Genomic DNA, 19176 nt, shown 5'->3' with positions numbered 1-19176 from the left:
GATCTTGTTCTTACTGTTCAGCTGACTCCTCAGGACTTGCCTGACCCTCTGCAGGTACTTGGTGGTTGCAGCTTTCCTAGTGGCCTCTTCATGGTTCCCATTCGCCTGCGGGATCCCCAGGTACTTGTAACTGTCCTTTATGTCTACAATGTTGCCTTCTGGTAGTTCAATCCCCTCAGTTCTGACTACCTTCCCTCTCTTTGTTATCATCCGACTACACTTCTCCAGTCCGAACGACATTCCAATGTCATTGCTGTATAACCTGGTAGTGTGGATCAGTGAATCGATGTCTCGTTCACTCTTGGCATACAGCTTGATGTCATCCATGTACAGGAGGTGGCTGACAACCGCTCCGTTCCGTAGTCGGTATCCGTAACCAGTCTTGTTAATGATCTCACTGAGGGGTTCAGGCCTATGTAGAACAGCAGTGGGGACAGAGAATCTCCTTGGTAGATCCCGCACTTGATGGTGACTTGTGCTATGGGCTTGGAGTTGGCCTCTAGTGTTGTACGGCTTAGTGTTGTACGGCTAAGATGAACCATGTGCCTGTTCATCTTAGCCGATATGATGCCTGACAGGAGCTTCCATGTAGTACTGAGGCAGGTTATTGGTCGGTAGTTGGAGGGGACCGGTCCCTTCTTGGGGTCCTTGGGGATCAGGACCGTCCGACCTTCGGTTAGCCATTCCGGGTGGCTCTCGTTAACTAGCAGCTGGTTCATTTGTGCTGCCAGACGCTCGTGGAGTGCAGTCAGCTTCTTCAGCCAGTAGGTGTGAACCATGTCGGGCCCTGGTGCTGTCCAACTCTTCATACTGGAGACCCTTTCTTGGATATCTGCCACTGTGATGGTTACTGGACCCTGTTCAGGGAGGTCGCTATGGTCTGCCCTCAGATCCACTAGCCACTGAGCATTGCCGTTATGGGTTGCGTCCTTCTCCCATATGCTCTTCCAGTATTGCGCCGTCTCCAGCCTTGGTGGTGCTGTTCTCTTATTGTTCCCTTGCCACTGAGAGTACACCTTTGCTGGTTCTGTGGAGAACAGCTGGTTTATGCTCCTGCCTTCTATCTCTCTGGTGTACCTCCTCAAGCAGCTGGCCAAGGCTGTGAGTCTTTGCTTGGCAGTTTCCAAGGCCTCAGGTATGGACAGCTTGCTGTATTTCTTATGCACCTTCTTTGTACCTTTCTGCAACTCCGTTAGTTGGCTAACCTCCCTCCGTGCTACTTTGATCTTGCCCTCTAGCCTCCTTCTCCATGGAGGGTACTGCCCCTTGTGGCTGTTCAACTTGTAGCCAAGCATCTCACTGATCACTGCTGCCGTATTGTAGATCAGCTTGTTAGTCTCGGTAAGCGTGGTTATAGGTATCGTCCGTAGTGCTGTATTAACATCATCTAGCAGACCTTCTGAGGGTATTTTACGTAATCTTGGTAACCGGCTACGGGGGATCCAGGTTTCAAGCTTGGCCATGATCATATCTTTCAGGTCAGTTCCTCTCGCACTCAACGATCCTTCTCCTATCGCACTTGGGGCTATGTACCCAATCTCGGGTGGGGGTGATGATATCTACTCCCTGACCTGGCGTCCTGACTCCTCCTTGCCGTAGCATTTATGTTGTACCTCGTCAATCTCTAGCTGTGAGAGCAGTCCCTTCTTTCGAATGTTGGAACACTGAGCTACTAGTTGTTTCACCGTCATTGTGGATGTTGGGTATCGAAGAATCCATAGGTCCCTCATCCTATTCATGTAGCCCCTTCCGCCAGGGTTACTTGCGTAGTAGCATTCCAACAACGCCCTGTTTTCGTCTCTTGCCCACCGATGCCTTCTTGTTCCAGTAGCCCCATATATATATATATATATATATATATATATATATATATATATATATATATATATATATATATATATATATATATATGTAAATGCCTTATGTAAAGCTCATTTCACAATTTTTTCACTGATTGAAAAGAAATAATGTAAGAACAACCCCAAGCTTTTGTTCAGCACTTTAGCCAGGCTGACGAAGAATCAGAGCTCTGTTGAGCCACGCTTTCTTTTAAACTTAACTAGAAATGACTTCATGAGTTTCTTCAGAAATAAAATTAATGTAACCATTCATAAGTACCTCACTCACTTCCTATGCAAAGGAATGGTTTATTTTCAGTTACAGTTCAGAACACATCACAATATAGAAACAGTGTATTTCAGTATTATAAATGATCGTTTTGTGGCTTGTGATAGTAGTCTCATCTCTAGATCTCACTGCAGCTTTGATACTGTTGACCATAATATTTTATTACAGAGATTAGAGCATGGCATAAGTATTAAGGGTGCTGCGCTGTAGTACTTTGAATCATATCTATCTAACAAACTCCAGTTAGTTCATGTAAATTGGTGGCCTTCTTCACAGGTTAATTATGGAGTTCCACAGGATTCAGTGCTAGGATTAATTCTGTTTACATACATATAGTAACATTCAAAGACATAGCATACACTTTCATCATGTAGATGATATCCAGCTTTATCTATCAATGAAGTAACGTGTCACAAACTAATTCGTTTAACTAGAGGAATGTCTTCAATACATAAATATCTAGATGACCTCTTTTTTCCTGCTTTTAAATTTAGATAAAAAAGTGGTTATTGCACTCAACCCTAACAATTTTAGAAACATGGTGTTTAACCAAATGCTTACTCAGGATGGATTTACTATGGACTCAGTAACAGTGTGAGGAATCTTGGAATGATTTTTAATAAGGGGATGCCCCTCAGTCTGCACATCAAGCTAATGCAGATGCACTGCATTTGCATCTGCATTTATATATCACTCTGCAATTAATCATTAGTTATTATTGATTTCTGGCTCTCGTCAACTGCATTTCACGTTCTGTCTCCCTCCCCCTCACCTGCAAATGGCCGCCCCTCCCTGAGCCTGGTTCTGCTGGAGGTTTCTTCCTGTTAAAAGGGAGTTTTTCCTTCCCACTGTCAGCAGGTGCTTGGTCATAAGGTGTCATCTGATTCTTTTAGGATTATTTACCCTTATGTAAAAACAGTTACATTTTAATTGTTATTTATGTAGCACCAAATCCTAACAACAATTATCTCTTACACTGTAATCCTGCCATTTGCAAAGTCAAGACTGCTGACCCCACTTAAAAAACATTCAATCCCATGGGGCCAACTGGATCTTAAATCTTCACTTTAAAAAGATGTAACTGTACACACTTTTCAAACTGAATTTCTGTTGTTACTACGCCCCACTGCGGCCCACCAGTACCTTTGCAGCACACAAGGGTACCCACACTTGACAACGTGGGGAAAAGAAAGAGCAAGAGGAGGTTTCAGCAGTGCAGTATTTTGATCTCCTGCCTTCTTTATTTCACTTCAGTTCTGTCCTAAGTGCAGTTTCATTGTATGTTGTGCAGGTCACTTGATCAAATATCCCATGTTGAGCAGACAATTAATTCAGTAATATGAAAAAAATTTGAATAAATAAATAAAATGTAATTTTTTAAATGGTAATTATGAGACAGTGTTTTTTAGCTATTGAAACATGAAGGTAGTATAGTGAATTACTTTTTCATTGGAGGAATTAAGTAATGTATTACTTTTAAGAAAGGTTTTCTGTGTAATGTGTGTAATAATTACTTTGTTTGAGTAATGACTCAAACACTAGTTACAACAAAGCGGGAAAATAGCTCCAACATGCACAAAAATTTGACCCACTGCATGCACTTAATTTGCATGGATCTTTGATATGCTGCTTAGCAATGGTGGAACCCAATGAGAGTCGATAAGTAAATCAATAAGGAAACAAATCAATAAGTGATATAGAGAATGAAATTGAAATCACTATTAAAAAATTTATTATCAATTCCTATCCCTATGTAACTTTGAATATAAGTTTTCACAAAACTTGCACAAAAAGTACAGAGTGACAGTGGCAATGGTTTCTGAAAAGGCTAGCTCAGAAACATACAGGTAACAAGGCAAACTGGGAGATGTGCTAATAGCTTCCAAATTGCCAATTGCCAAGTCTGTTCCATACAAATGAACAGATTCAAAGCAATCTAAAAAACAAAACAGCATAAAATAATTTAAACATGTGTAACTTTATAGTATTTGTTTATTTGCATTTAGTTGATACAGCATAAAATAATTTAAACATGTGTAACTTTATAGTATTTGTTTATTTGCATTTAGTTGATATCAAAATTTTGGTTTTTGAAGGCAGTTACAAATTAGTACCTTTAATTCACTTTTTCTCCCAGTTTGAACTGTTTGAGGTCAAAGGGGTTTACACTAGGTATACACCTGTAAAGGTAACCATTCAGCCACAAGGAAACTGGTTACCTGCCACATCCATCTTTAAGCAACATGAAGCCTCCAGTTTGTCTGGGCTATATCTGCGAAGACAGAAATAAAGAACACCAAAAAGACACAGGAAGAATGCCAAAACTCTTATAACCTCTCTGTAAATATGGTATTTACAGAATGTATCAGTCAGCAGACAACTAGCTGACTTCTAGGCCATGTCCCATATAAAGTCCAGACATTACTGAACTTTTGCTTCATGCTCTTACCGTTGATGCACTGATGTGGATATGTTACTGTAATTACCTGAGAGGAAGAGAAGGTCAAATTGCACAGATGAAAGGCTGGAAAACTATATTTTTGATCATTGATCATTGTCATTTATGGTTGAGGAATGCCGGTATGGAAAATTGATATAACAGCTGAGGAAAGCTTGCTAACAGGGTGGCATCAGGACATCAAGGCGTTACCATGTTAGCTTATGTAGCCGACTTTCCAGCTTCTGTATCTTGTATTCTCAAATTATTGGCTTCAGTCAAAGTTCATGCTCAGTTGTCAAGTGACAATTAATAACTGAAAACTCACGCACCTCAAATTATCTCCAAGCTACCTTATCCAGTCTTTAAGTCTGACGTCATTAGCAGTGCCTGGGCCCAAAACTCCACTGCAGGTCCATAAGCCAACGATTACAGCAGCATCACTGAGAGTTGAAAAACTTTCTAAATTCTTTCATGTGTAAGAAAATGATCAGTGTGGCTGCTCTACCAGGTGTAACAAGTAAGTTAAACATCCAGGCATCCATGAAAACCGAATTTATTAAACTTAATGGAGTTAGAAGTTAGCAGGGAGTGCTCGCTGGTTTCCATCCAAATATAATATAGCCTGTCCTGACTGAGGGATTTCTGAAACAAATTAAGACGTACAGCTCTGTTATCACTTCCGACATAAATGAAGACAGGAAAGTAAACAGCAGTGATGTTTGTAGGCTTACTGAAGTCGGGCTAGTTGGTATATAACCATGAGATACATGATCGCTAGCGACACATATTAGTTAGCATAATATAAACAGTGAAGCTAGAGATGAACGCTAACTTTTTTTCCACTCAATAAAAGTTAACGTGAGGATTCACAATGGTCATGGACAAATGCAGTCACATGGCAGGATGCTGTAAACGGACCAAACTTCAGTCAGGAGAACAACTGAGATAATCCATCCATAATACGAAGTTAGTCATTCATATACTGCTGCAGGGGCTGGGCTGTAGTTACATTGTAAGGTTTTAAAAACTGAGCTTTAAAATGAATAGCGGTAAAACCCAGAGAGGCCGATAGTGATCACTGACTGTTTTTAGGGGCTTTTTGAGAATAAACAGAACAAGATAAAAGTCATTAAAAATATTAAAAACACAAAAGCCTTATTAAACGCAGGATAGTTTGGGCCCGGAAGCAGGATTCATCATGCCATCACTTAAAGACCGGATTGGTGCCTCCAGGACTGGGTTGCAAACAGAGAGAAAAAGCATCTGTGATGTTTCTTAAAAGCATTCATTGGGATGGTGAGGTAAATGATCTGGTGTCTCACCAACAAGCAAACCACATAAACACTGCTGAATTTATCTGTGGGTCATGTAGAGAGAGGTGTAATGCAGGCAAAGCAGTGCTAAGTAATGTAGACTACGTTTCTCTTTAATGCAGACGCACAACGACAAAAGGGTATTGTTTGGGTTGTTACACTAAAAACTTTTGTAATTACTTACTTACTAGTATGGAGGTTATAGAGTGGGCACACTGATGTGATATGTCAACAACAGTTAACTTTCAAAAAGCACATTGAGAGGCCATTATAGGACAATGTTACAAGCGTACAGTGTGGAATTTTCAGTCTTTTGGAAGCAAAGGTGAAGACTTCTTTTTTTGTGTGTAAATAATCAGCAACAAGAGAAAATTCCAGGGAGGCAAATGGACCATTTATAGTTTGGGCCAGAGATAAGATGGTAAATGAACCGTAAAAGTTAACGTCTGGATAAGCCGACACCCTGGACACAGGAATATTTAAAAGTTGCTGTTGTAAAAACTACGCTAATTTTGATGATGGAAAAAGGACCTTTCACAATCAGAAGGAGAACAACGGAAAACACTGTATCTGCAAGGCAAGTATTCTAAACTCAAGTTCAGTAGCATTAGCTTCCTAATATACGACACTGCCTTTACTCCAGCTTAGCACTAAATCTCTATGAATAGTCATAAAGTTAACAGAGGTGTCAGCTAACTATTATTAAATTATTAACCAACTCTTAGCGCTAGTGATTTTGAGAAGAAAATGGGCTTGCTAGCTAATTACTGAGATGATGCTAGCATTTTTAGCTTTTCCACAATTGTTAGCATTCAGTACTTCTTTAGATTTAGACTGATTATCTATTCAAGTGTCCACAGCATTCGCAAAGGTTTGCTTTTCTTTCTTTCAGCAGATTCATTATATGACTTTTGGTGTAAAGGGGTGTTTTAAAAAAGGTAAGTTTGCAGCATAAGAATTGCAAGGATGTACAGAAATTACATTTGTCATAACTGTGGTTTTTCCAGTAAAAACCCTAACAGGTTGTCTATACCCTATTAAGAATGTGTGTTGTATAGCAGTTAACTTCAAAGGAACAATGCTTTCAAATGTCTTGCTGTCACTGTCAACTTTCATCTTCTGTGTCACAATGTGAGACTTTTCAAAGGTCGATACATTTGAAAAGTACTGTAGATATTGTAGGTAATGTAGTCCTGATAATAGACTAATAAAGTTCTTCTTGTAGTGTATTGTGTAAAAAATCTCATCTCTGTGACTTCCTGTCTCAAATGATTCATTTTCTGTTTTTTCTTCATATAGTCATCTGCCTCTTGTATCTTGCATTCAGTTTCACTCTGACTTGTTATATATGATATATACATTTCCCTTAATTCCCACAAAAGCTTTTCTTTTGTTCTTTTTCAGGTCATTCTTTAACTTCCTCTCGTGTGCTTGCCTTTCTCCAAAAAACTTTAGATTGTGCTGTTTATTCCCCCTTGGTCAGTTTACAGCTTAACCTGCGGGGTTCTAAATACTGCATTTTCATTTCTCTCATTCCACACCTCATGACAGATCATAAATGCATTTCTAAATGCAAAAAGCTTAACCTAACCTCTTTGGTCCCACACACTACTCTGGTGTAGGACTAACATGCACCCACCACAAACATGCTCTTTGTAAACTCCCACTATTTTGCTGCTTTTATTGGTGATATATAAAAAATCTGTACATTACTGTAAAGACTAGGATAAGTCACTGACTACTAATTGTTTTGTTTTGAGGATTTTTGTATTTGATTTAACAGATAACAGAACATGGACTGAACCACCACTCACAACCACTAGCACTTTATATAGCCTCTGTAGAAATTATCCACATATCTCACTTATCTTAACTGCACTACTGTATAGTTCTGTGTAAATAATCATTCTGGACATACGATAATTTTTAATCCTACAACTGTTCATAACTTGCATAGTTCACATTTCTGTATAACTGTATATCTCATATTTCTGTATAGTTTTTTATTTCATATTCTGTATAGTTTTTCATATTTATATCCTGTTCATAGCCTGTACATAGCTTGTACTCACTACAGCCTGTACATACTTATAGTTATAGAATATTCATAACATACTTCACACTGTGTACATTATAACATACCATAATAGACCCATTTCTGTAATATACTTACATATCTATATTATTGCTAATATATATTGTAATATATCTACATCACGGCTAAAGCACTTCTGGATGGATGCAAACTGCATTTCGTTGCCCTGTACCTGTGACATGACAATAAAGTTGAATTCTATTCTATTCTATTCAGATTCCTCTTCGAGATAAATCCTAGCAAAAGATGATAAAGAGAAGAAGAATACTTTGAGCATTTGGCTGCTGGTGATCTTCCCTGAAAAATTATGCAAACCTGGTCTCGTCTGTGAAGAGAAGAGGATGCCAGTGGCAGACCAGCCAGTTCCAGTATTCTCTGTGGAATGTCAGTTGATTTGCATGGTGCTGGGCTGTGAGCGCAAATCCCACTGAGGGACTGTTGGTGTTTGTTATGTTACTGCTTGTCCAAAGAAATATTGGTCCTGAGGCTCAGTTCAATGCTTTTTGAAGCTCCTGTCTGGTCCTGCTTTCCTAATGTAATAGGGTATCTCCTGGTATCTCTACTATACTCCTTGCAATTGCACCTGTGGACATATCACCCTGGTAGACTACCTGTGCAACCTGAATGGACTCTTCATCATCTCATGCTATCAATAGAAGATTTACCGGTGGCTGGGCAATTATTTCATTGTGTTTCACAACAAACCAAAGCTCTACCAGCTAAACTCGACATGTTCAGTGTGATTCCAAATTCAGAGTACACTTGGTTTAATCGCAAGATGTTTGTTATTCTCATTTTGTTTTGTTTTTATGGCTCTTAAAAACCATCAGATTGTTTTTACTTTTTTCATAACTGATTTTTACAAATGTTCAGTTGTAGTTTATTTGTTAATAAAATTACATGTTGAGGCACAGGAAGTGAGTGTGTCCTAATTGTTTTACAGTCGCGAAAAGAAAAATCAAATCCCAGCATTTTCTAATTAATGTCATTCAACCACAATGTAGTTTTAAGTAACTGAAAAAATATACAAACATACAAAAAAATATACAAATATACAAACATATCTACTCCTGCTTGTTCTTTTAATTTTAAGATGATTTTAAGGACAAATGTAGAAAAAGAAGTCTAGTGTGGTAATATATAGTAATGTATAAAGCAGTATTGTAGCATTACTGTAAAAACCTAGTGTTTTATCATGTCAATATTAATATCAATCAGTAGGTACTCAAAGATATTTTCAGAAGATGAATCCATTAACTTTATGTTGGAATACAACCAAAAATCAATTTGAGGTTCTCCCTCTACAACTTTTAATATTAAGTCCAATTTCACAGCTTAAATTAATTATAGTATATATTAGTATTGTGAAACAAAAAGTAGCTAATGCTTTAATGAAAGTAAGTAACTATCAGTATAAAACCACATATTGAAGTGCACGTCTCAAACTACAAACACAGTCAAGAAGATGCCCTTATATTTATATATAGATTCATACAATAATCTGAAAAAGAAAGTTTGCACAGTCCCTGATTATTTTCCGTGCATGCAAGATACTGTGTTTCTCTGGTTTCTTTCTGGTAAGCCTACATGGATTTTGTCAAGTCATTTGGGAGAACAGAAACAAGACTTGATCAACCACCCTACAAGGAAAAAATATACATTTGTTTCAGAATCAAAGCTGAGACCATATACAAGTACTAACGCTCTGTGGTGAAGTGCCTGCAGTGAACAATAACAGAAAAATACAATTATTATATGTATTATTATTGTAGGCGCCAGATTGGCGATTGAGATTATGTTTGGTTTATAATTCACAGATGCTTATGAGTTACATAACTGATCTTTCCAGGATGAATACATTTGAACATTAAGTTATGTTTACGTAAGGTAATGATAGAATCGGAAAGAGGTGCCCACCACTTTAAGCATGTAAGTGTCATAGCAGCATAAAAACCTGGTTGGGTAAGGGATACGACCAACACGGGCGAGGAAGTCTCATGGTTCTCTACACAGGTTGTTCTGAAAAAATGTGTTATTTTTTGGAATGTACATGCTTATTTTCGAAGAATTTCATTGTTATGCTTTTAGTTTGTAATAAATAAAACAATCTTCGAGTCATAATTCAACTGGAAACATGCATCAGCCATAGACTCCTTTTTTAAAGTTGGTCTATTGAAAATTTCCCTACAATTATTATATGTAACATCAGACTAAACAAAACAGTAATTACATGAAATAAAACACACTTTGTTAATGGAAAGAATTTTAATGGCATTTTTATTTTATTCTGCTTATGTTTATACATATATTACTCTAATTTTCACTGTATTCTCCAGCACAAAGAGAAGCTGAAGAAACTACTCATTATGAAAAATGAAGTTAAAAAAAAGGCTATCCATTCCACGCAATCTGTACTTTCAGCCGAGTATTTGGACAGTGAAAAATTCAATGTAATTTTTATAAGTAATAATCCTTCATAATGCATCCTTTAGTAAGAGGAGGAAAAGAGAGAAAATGCAGAAGTAGTTGCTTAAAAGCATTCAAGGAGATGGTGGGAATGGTGATGCCAGTCTGGGCTGGGGGAGTTATTGCTCCACTTACTTTACAAACTGAAAATCTCATTAAGTGTGACACTGAAGATTAGTTGAGAGGGACCAAAGTGGAAAGAGAATGAACTCACACAGGGGCTGTGAGGAGGCTTTGGCTTTGTTTGCCATCATTAATTCAGCATTGAAACAGCTCTGGGGGAAGCTCAGAGGCACTGATCAGAAGAGCTCCAGATATGACAGGCGAACAGGTGCCCTTTTTCCTCTCCAAACACTTTTCCCTTTCAGCTTCCATTCTCAAGTCTTAATTGAGGTGAGCTGTGTATTTGAGCCATCTGTGTGCTGACAAAATAAAGCTGGCTTTGATTTATGGTACCTCAGGACATATTAGCATCTGCATTTCTCTAGGCAGAATCCCATCTCTGCCTGCAAACTTTCAGTAAGCAAGAGTAGCATTGTTATTGCTGAACTTCATCAGTCGATGCTCATGTTCTAATTTTTAAGACGTGAATGAAGAGAAAGGCTTAACATAAATCAAGAAAAACAGATGGTTAGCAAGTAAAATTTGGACACAATATTTCCCATTTGTTAGATGCCTTCGTGTTGCACGTGTGTCACGGTCCTGGATCTGTTTTTCGTAGCTTCATTAGTTTTTGGACTTTAGGAATTTAGTTATTTCAATATGAATTCCTGGTTTGTTATGTGTTAATGTTGTGTCTGATTTTTGAACTACTTTGTGAATTTTAGTCTTGTTCTTAGTTCCCACTTTTAGTCCTCCCTTTGTGTTCCCCTTCCCCTGGTGTCTATATATTTTGTCCTTTCACGTGTATATTCTCCTTATCAAGTTATTTCCCTTCCAGTGTCCTCTGTTTCTTCCCAGTATTCCCATGTACGTCATGTTCAGTTTTATTTCCCCTGTCTCTTTAGTTAGATTCTGTTCAGCCACATTCTCTACCTGTTGTCTGTTCTCTTATCATCCTGTTTGGGTGTACAGTATATATTATCTCTATCTTCCTTTGTCGCAATCTCCCTCATGGCTTTCCTGCCCTGTGTGCCTTTGTCCTGTTTCCACTCTGCATAGTTAATTTAGTTCCCAGTATTCCCAGATCATTTGTGTTAAGCAATAAAGCTCAAAGCGCAGATGACACACACTGTTAAAAAAAACAAAGCAAAAAATTAAAAGGTAGAACATTTTCTTCTTTTACAGTAAAAAGGTATGGTTATTGTTGATTTCATGGTTAAAAATAGTGCTAGGGTCAAGGTTTTACTCTAAATGAAAATGTTTTAACTTGAAGAAAAAAGATGGTTTTCCCTTAAATGAACATGAAAAACACATTTTTTCCCTGTAAAATTAAATATCAAAATAATTTAAATTCAATTTTATTCTGTAAAAATTACCATAGTTTACTTGTGTTTAAAAATGTGTTGCAGTTTCCTTTTTTAATGGTTAAAAAAGATTAGAAAGCTTCCCTGTAAATATTAGAGTAAAACATTTTCAACTAGTATGACTAGGATGTTAGTTCATGTTCTATGAAATTCAAATTTACTGTTTGAATAAATTATTTTGCTATTTATAAACACCATTTTACTTTATAATTTAATATGACATGACAAACTCTCATGAGCTTTTATCAAAGGGTTTACCTCGTGAAACATGATCACCTTTCAATGTTCAATTTATAGTATGAATTATCAACTACTTTATTTCATGCACACAAATATTGTAAGTATAAGTAAAGTATTCAGCCAGCTGTTATCAGATGATAACCTTTTTTAGACTAGAGTGCTTTTAATCGTTCCACTCTGGAAGCTTAATACACAAATTATGAATTTATTCAAAGTCTTAAATGTAACACAAACATGTCCACCTTAAATTTCCAAGAAAGTATTTTATTTAACATATTTGATGTTGTAAACATCAAATGTTTCCTTTTTTACTCAACAAATCACAAATAGTTACATTTTTACAAGTTCAACTGTGTAAAACCAGTGTTGTGAGTTCAGCATACATTATATTTTACATTACCTGTAGCATACAATTCAGACACCTTTACCACAACTTAGAGAACTTTAAGTGTTATTGGTGCTGTTCTCTCTACATAAATGTCAGTACATGTAGAATGTTGTTTTTTCAAACTATCCAAATGCAGATATAGAGAATGAAACATTTTTTTCTATAATTGAAAGAAAATCTGAATTTAAGAAATTCCAGGAACAAGTTTACATCAACATTTTTACACACAGAACTCAGCAGTAACGCTGAAAATGTACATCTTCAAACTGCATCAGGTATTAAAACAAAAAAACTTCACACTTGTTTTGAGAACTTCAACTGCAATTTTTGGTTAACCACAAAATGTTAGCACTGTACATGTAGCATATCTTTTTTATACCATTAGAATACAAATATTTTTTTAAACTGTAGGAAAATTCAAATCCAACAAAACTCCTGGAACAAGCAGGTTTACCACATTTTGCAGATATAAAACAGCGATGCAAAAGTACTTTTACAAACTGTGTCTAATAAAACTTCACATTGTTAAAAACTTCCCACTCAAAATCAGAAATGTAACAATTGTTTCAACAACAGAGAATCTGTAGATGTTCACAATATACCTTTATCACTTTGTCTCAAAAAAGAAGGGCAGAACTAGATTCACTCATGGTCAGCAATGTCTGAGATGAGAGTGAAGACTGGGATTGACCGAGAACACTTTTTTCTTCTTGGACTCAACCTTTGTGTGTTCTCGGGATTTATGGAAAACAAACATAATAAAAGAAATTTTACCATTCAAGGAACTCCAGTGTTGTTCGTAGTTCCATGGGTAGTGTATGTTAAAGCAGTAGTAACTGCCAGACATAAGGCAGACGTGAAGGTTGTGATGTAGTCGTTGACAATCTTCTTGTCGATGCTCAACATGAATGTCTCAGCAGCGAAGCAGGAGGAACCTGAGAATTTAAAAATAAATAATTAAAAACTTTAATAACAATAATACAGAGATACTTTTTACATACATCATTGGATTACTTAACTTACTGGCTGAACTTCTATGTTTGTGTTAACCACTGTATCAGTGTGGACACAACAGAACATGAAACTAAACAAGCCAAAAGTACAAGAATGAGGCAGCTACAGCAGAAAAAAACTGTTGAATTTTGCTATATCTACTTACCACAAACAGCGACGAAGGGTGTTGGTGGCACTTTCTCCATCTGAACATGTTCTGCAAGGCTTGTCATCTCAAAACAGTGGAACAGAAGCTCTTCCTTCTCATCAAAATGAGCCAGTAAAAGAAGCATCATCTCAATGACTTCTTTCGAGCAACCAATGGACTGAACTCTTTCAGTCTGAAGCTTGAGAAGAGAATTCAGGACTTATTTGGGCTTTTGTGCATCAACATATTTGAGGAACTTTAACAGACTTGCCCCCTTTTTTTCTACAATGGTGAGGAAGTTCTCCATCAGACTGACACCAGTCAGTTCCTAGAAAATGTGCTGTCATACCAGTTTCATTGAAAAGAAAGAGCCATTCCTGGCATAGTTTCTGGATGCTTGCCCCTTTGTTGATATCTTTACGCTGCGTGTAATAGGTGCACTTAAAGTGTTCTTCCAGAATATCTGTACTGTAGTTCTTCTTTTTAAACAGCTTCTTCATTTCTTCTTTTTTTTTTTCAAGCTGACTCTCCACGGTCTCAGACAGTGGCAAATGCATGGCTCCCAGCTAGTTCAGTCATATGTGTCTTGAACACTTGCTTTTTGTTCAAAAGGCACACTGTAAAAAAGAAAATTTTGAGAAAACGTAAAATTTCAAGGCAACATGATGCAAGAGATTTTTGAGTTTTCTCAACTTTTGCCAACTGCTGTTGACTCAACTAAGATTTACAAGTTCTGCCAACTTGGATCTCCTTGTTCACCTAATTAGGATAATCCTGGAAGTCTAACGAAGAAATTCTGGTTTCAATGCCATGTATTTCTGCCTTCACCAAACACAGATATTCTTGTTGAGTAATCATACAATTCTTACTCCAGTGAGTTGAAAATTTACCTATATAAACAAAGGAAAATGTATGTTGTTATTATACTTGAAAAAACACTTAATAAATAGATATAGAATAAAACAAAGCACAATTCAATGTTATCTAAAAGCTTATTTATTTTGTTCAACAGTCTTTTCAGTACATTTCAGAATGTCATGGGTAGTAGGGTGAATTTCTGTTAAAAAAAACAAAAAGAAAGAAAGAAAAGAAATAAACAAACAAAAACGTGTTGCCAGTTTCTTTTGGGTGCTTTGAGCACCCCAGCAGAGACGTTAAAATTCTAGAGTCCAGAACCAAAAAAGAAAAGTGTCCAGCAACTTAATAATTCATGCACACACACCCTGACCGTCTTGTAAAAGCTGAACATAACTATTGCACATTAAATAGGGTAGTGCTACAAACGATTGCCTATGCACCCAGACATTGACATTTTACACAGGCTTACTATGATGAACTATGGAAGTTAAAAGTTCTTAGAAATGTTACCATCAATGAAGAGGAAACTAACACTATAACAAATCTTTTAAAATACTACAAGACAAATTTTCACCATATATTCTCAACAATACAGATTCATCTGACTAAAATTTACATTTCGAATAATGATTTATCCACTTCACCTTCATATTGTCCGACCAGGCCAAAATAAGATGGCCTGAATTGCTTCAAAGGTAAAACTCATCTGCTTTGGATAATCAATGTTGAGGGCATACAGAAGGCCAAAGAGGTGTGCCAGGGCAGTAGAGAGATCTGGAATGTTATGTAGCACGATGTCCCCTTCCAACACAACTGCATGTTCTCGCACAGACGTATCAGCATCGTCATCTTGTAGGATGGTGAGGATGGCAACTGATGCACCGTTCAACACTGGTTCCAAAATGTCAGTGTCCTGAAGAAAAGTAAAATATGAATTATTGAAAGCTAAGAAAAACTAAAGACAAAACAAATTTCAAAAGATTTTAACTTTAACCTCTATACCATGCTGGTCGTTTGACCCATGGAGGTTTTAAGAAGAAAAAGCTTATTTTCTTTTAATTAATGCCACCTTGTGAGTTTTGTACAAAAATAATTTTCTGCTATGGAACAACCACTAATAATGCCCAGCTGCTGCTCAGCAGAAAAAAAAGGAGTGAGAGTTATGACAACTGCAATCCCCACTATAAAATTATCTGGACTGCACTGAGAAAGTGTACATTTCCATTTTGGATAAACTCATCCTTTAAAAACATCTCATAGCAATTAGTTTTACTTGCATTACTTTTTTGTACTTACTAAGCACTTCAGGAAAACCTCTGTTGCATCTTCTCTTGAGGAAAATGGGCAGGCCTCTCAGTGCCCGTTGGACACAGTGTTGGATGTCTAAAGAGTATTCAGTGGAAAACAAGAATTTCAATTAGTGAAGTAACATGGTGTACTATACACAATGCAAAATCAGAACTCTCATAGTAATGAAAGTAAAGCACAGGTCAGACCCAGCAACACGCAAAACGTACAACCCCCCCCCCAAAAAAAACAACAACAACAACACCATGTTAACAATTTTACTTTCGTTTTACAAATTAAATAAAATACTGCCAAATAAGAACAAAGCAATGACTCATGACATTCATTTTTACTGACATATCCACTGATGTGTTTTGTTTGAAGCCAACATCTTTTTCAGTTTCTGTTAAGAGAAAAGTATACTCTCTTCTAAAAATGTCAGATAAAGGAGCACTTCACTCACCTGTTCATCAAGTTTATCCAGGAGGTCTTCCATCTCCTCACCAAGAGCTCCCTTCTTAGACCAGTACAGTTTCAGCAGGCCAGGCACAACTTTGTCAAGGGATGCATTGAAGGTCCCCAGGAGGTCTTTGCTTGTGATCCGATGAAATTTTCAGATATCTAAACAATACATTCACCAAAATAGTGTCATTTATTCAGCACAGAAAATTCCTGGGTAGCTGTCTTGGACAGTCTGCACCATGTTATATGCCTGACTGTGTTATCAACAGCAAAACCTACTTCAAAAATCTCTCATGAATACGTCTTTTGCACAGGAATAGAAACACCCCCCACAAAACCCAGTATCAATATGAAAATACATATTATGTTCTAAGTTGCACCAAAATATGTGACCAATCAGATTCTGTGACCTGCCTTAGTATTCTTTCCCTAACAATCTCAGACTATAGAAGTCCTATTTCTAGCACAAAAAGAAAAAAAATACATGCTAAGTCAAAATTATGAGATTGCCTTTCTGTTTCACAATTTCGATTTAGCATGGGGACTCTTGTACTGGCAGAAATGTTCAGGGTAAGGATTTCAATATAACACTGGCAAGGGCCTTGACTGGAGTGGTAGCACAAGATAATAAAGTTGGCCAATGCATTACCCCAGCAAATACCGTACTGCTTCAATATAAGTATAAATCATGCCCAATTTGAATAATAATTAAATTATAAATAAATTAGGACAGTCTTACCTCCTCAGAGGAAAACAGCGCAGGTCATCTCTCCTGGACCTCAGATACCATAGGCTGACACTCCACGACCTCTCTCCGCCTGAGAGAAAATGTTTGCAATAATGAAACATTTCAATATAATGTAGAAAAAAAAACAAAAAAAAAAGTTACGGATCGGACTCCCCGATCCTTACTGCGCATGTGCAAAGTCGGACCGTACAGATCGCGTCTACCCGTGGAATTGTACATAAAATCAATACTCCACCAACAAAAAGGCTCTCAAAACAATACAATACTTTCCACAGCTTTGAAGGATGGGTCAGGTGTATCCTTCGTGGCCCACCCTATGCCAGAATTCATAGCGCGGCCCAGCCGATTCTAGTTTCAAACAATGGCGGCAGCCACTTAGTTTTAATATTACTCTTATTACTCTTTCTGGGTCACAAAGTAAACTTTTAAGGTATTTTCAGGCGAGAATGTAGCTGTGTAAATTTCAAATATCTGCTCAGTTTATTAAGACAACACATTTTTGCAAAAATGCTTCTACGTTTTCGGAGACGTCTGTTACCACCAGCTTCGATAGCTAGCTGGGGATTCAAGGCTCGCTAGAGCAGCGAGAGCAGCGAACTCCTGGCATATCATTTTCAACCCCCCGCGCGGTCCTTCGCTAGCTTAAACATGATATATAAGTCCCTTAGATGACTTAAATATGTTATTGTTTGGCTTTTTTTCAGTGCTTTACTCGTTCCACCCTCCTGGGTCCTCAGGAGGATGCAGCCTAGCGCTTGTAGAAAATCCTAATAACAGATGTCGTTAGCTTACCTGCTAGGGCAAATGGCCGGCAGCTCCCGCACCTGTCCAAAAAATGGTCAAATAATACACTCCAACTTCAGACCAGGTAAAATCCGTAATGGTCGAAAAATTGTAATTTTCATCCAACTTTGGCCACGTTTGTTCAAAGTTTCTTAGCAGGTTTTCAGTTCAGAACACATCGACAAACCACTATCACACAGTCTGCTCAGACTCGTTTGGTCTAGTTCAAACTTATTCAGACCACGACGTGAGCCAGTCACCTACGGGGTTTCCCACCGGTTCCCAACTCGACTCAAAAAATCTACTCAAAAGTTGATAATCTTTGTTATGCTCGCTAGAAAATCTTAGTTAGGACAACAATGGAAGAAATTTGTTGGGCAGACAAGCTATTTTAGGTTGTAAATGGAAAGTTTTATTTCTAAGTCAGTTTAATTTGAAAACTTTACTCAAATCAACAATTACTAGTTATCGTTTTTACAGTGCATTTCGTCTGTGTCATTGTTGTCATCTGATGCTGCTTTGCATTTTCTTACCTTTGGTGTGTCAGGTCGCTTGATGTTTTCAACTCTTGCCTGAAGCTGCTTTACCAGGGAATGGTATCCAGGTCCAATAACATCGCCATCAATCACGTCTTGAAGAGACTTGGGATACTTGGCCACCATCCTTTTTGCTATCTCTGTAGTGTTGTGTTTGATTGGATTCTTAGAAATCTTCATCATTTCCGAGACCACAATCCTTACCATTTCTCGTCTTTGTCTTGCACTTGGTCTTTTCTGTCTTTCCAAGTTCTGTACCAACTCCCTGGGAAACCTTGGTATCTTAAATGTCTCTATCCAGTTGCTGGGGGACTCACTGACCCAGCAGAAAGGAAGACCTGAAACATCTGATGTCTCTCTGACAGAGTCAAGCAGAGATTTTTGAAATTTTTCAGATGCCTTGTGCATTTTTTGAAGTAACTATGTTTGCTCTCAAAGCACATTGTCCACAGCCTGATGAGAGGGCCACATTTTAGGATCAGTCCTGGATGATGTCGTACGTAATGGTGTTTAGGTCTTAAGTTGATATTAGGTAACAGCTACTCTCTGGTTTCCAAATACAATATAGCATCCAGATAAGTAACCTGAGCACAAGTTAGTTCAACGATGTCATTAAGCTGCAAAGTTAACTTCCACACATTATCTTAAGGGTTCTGCATTCTGTCTCCAATTATGAGAGGTAAAAGTCTCAAGAAGTTCCAATTTTTAACTGCTTGTCCACCAAGTTTCAATGTTTTTGGACTAATCTCACAAGGTTTGAATGAAGCATCTGTTTTTTTGCATTTAACTTGCTTAACTGTGCCTGTTCCGAACTGTGTTATGAACC

The 19176-nt window shown here is 37.5% G+C and overlaps 1 protein-coding gene and 1 long non-coding RNA gene across 2 annotated transcripts in view; one reads left to right on the top strand and one right to left on the bottom strand.

The window, feature by feature from the left end:
• Positions 1–19176, top strand: part of nxph1 (neurexophilin 1) — a 77880-nt gene that overhangs the window by 34534 nt on the left and 24170 nt on the right. The gene's annotated exons all lie outside the window — the stretch shown is intronic.
• Positions 14901–18306, bottom strand: LOC109196676 (uncharacterized). The gene is made up of 5 exons (XR_002058088.2): positions 17824–18306; positions 17023–17101; positions 16285–16442; positions 15831–15917; positions 14901–15447 (listed from the first exon to the last, which is right to left on the bottom strand). It is a non-coding gene; the product is annotated as an uncharacterized LOC109196676 (long non-coding RNA).

The sequence above is a fragment of the Oreochromis niloticus genome, linkage group LG22 (genome assembly GCF_001858045.2).
Source record: "Oreochromis niloticus isolate F11D_XX linkage group LG22, O_niloticus_UMD_NMBU, whole genome shotgun sequence".
Taxonomy (NCBI): Eukaryota; Metazoa; Chordata; class Actinopteri; order Cichliformes; family Cichlidae; genus Oreochromis; species Oreochromis niloticus.
The sequence above is the reverse complement of the archived record's forward strand: the minus strand, read 5'-3'. Positions and strand labels throughout refer to the sequence as shown.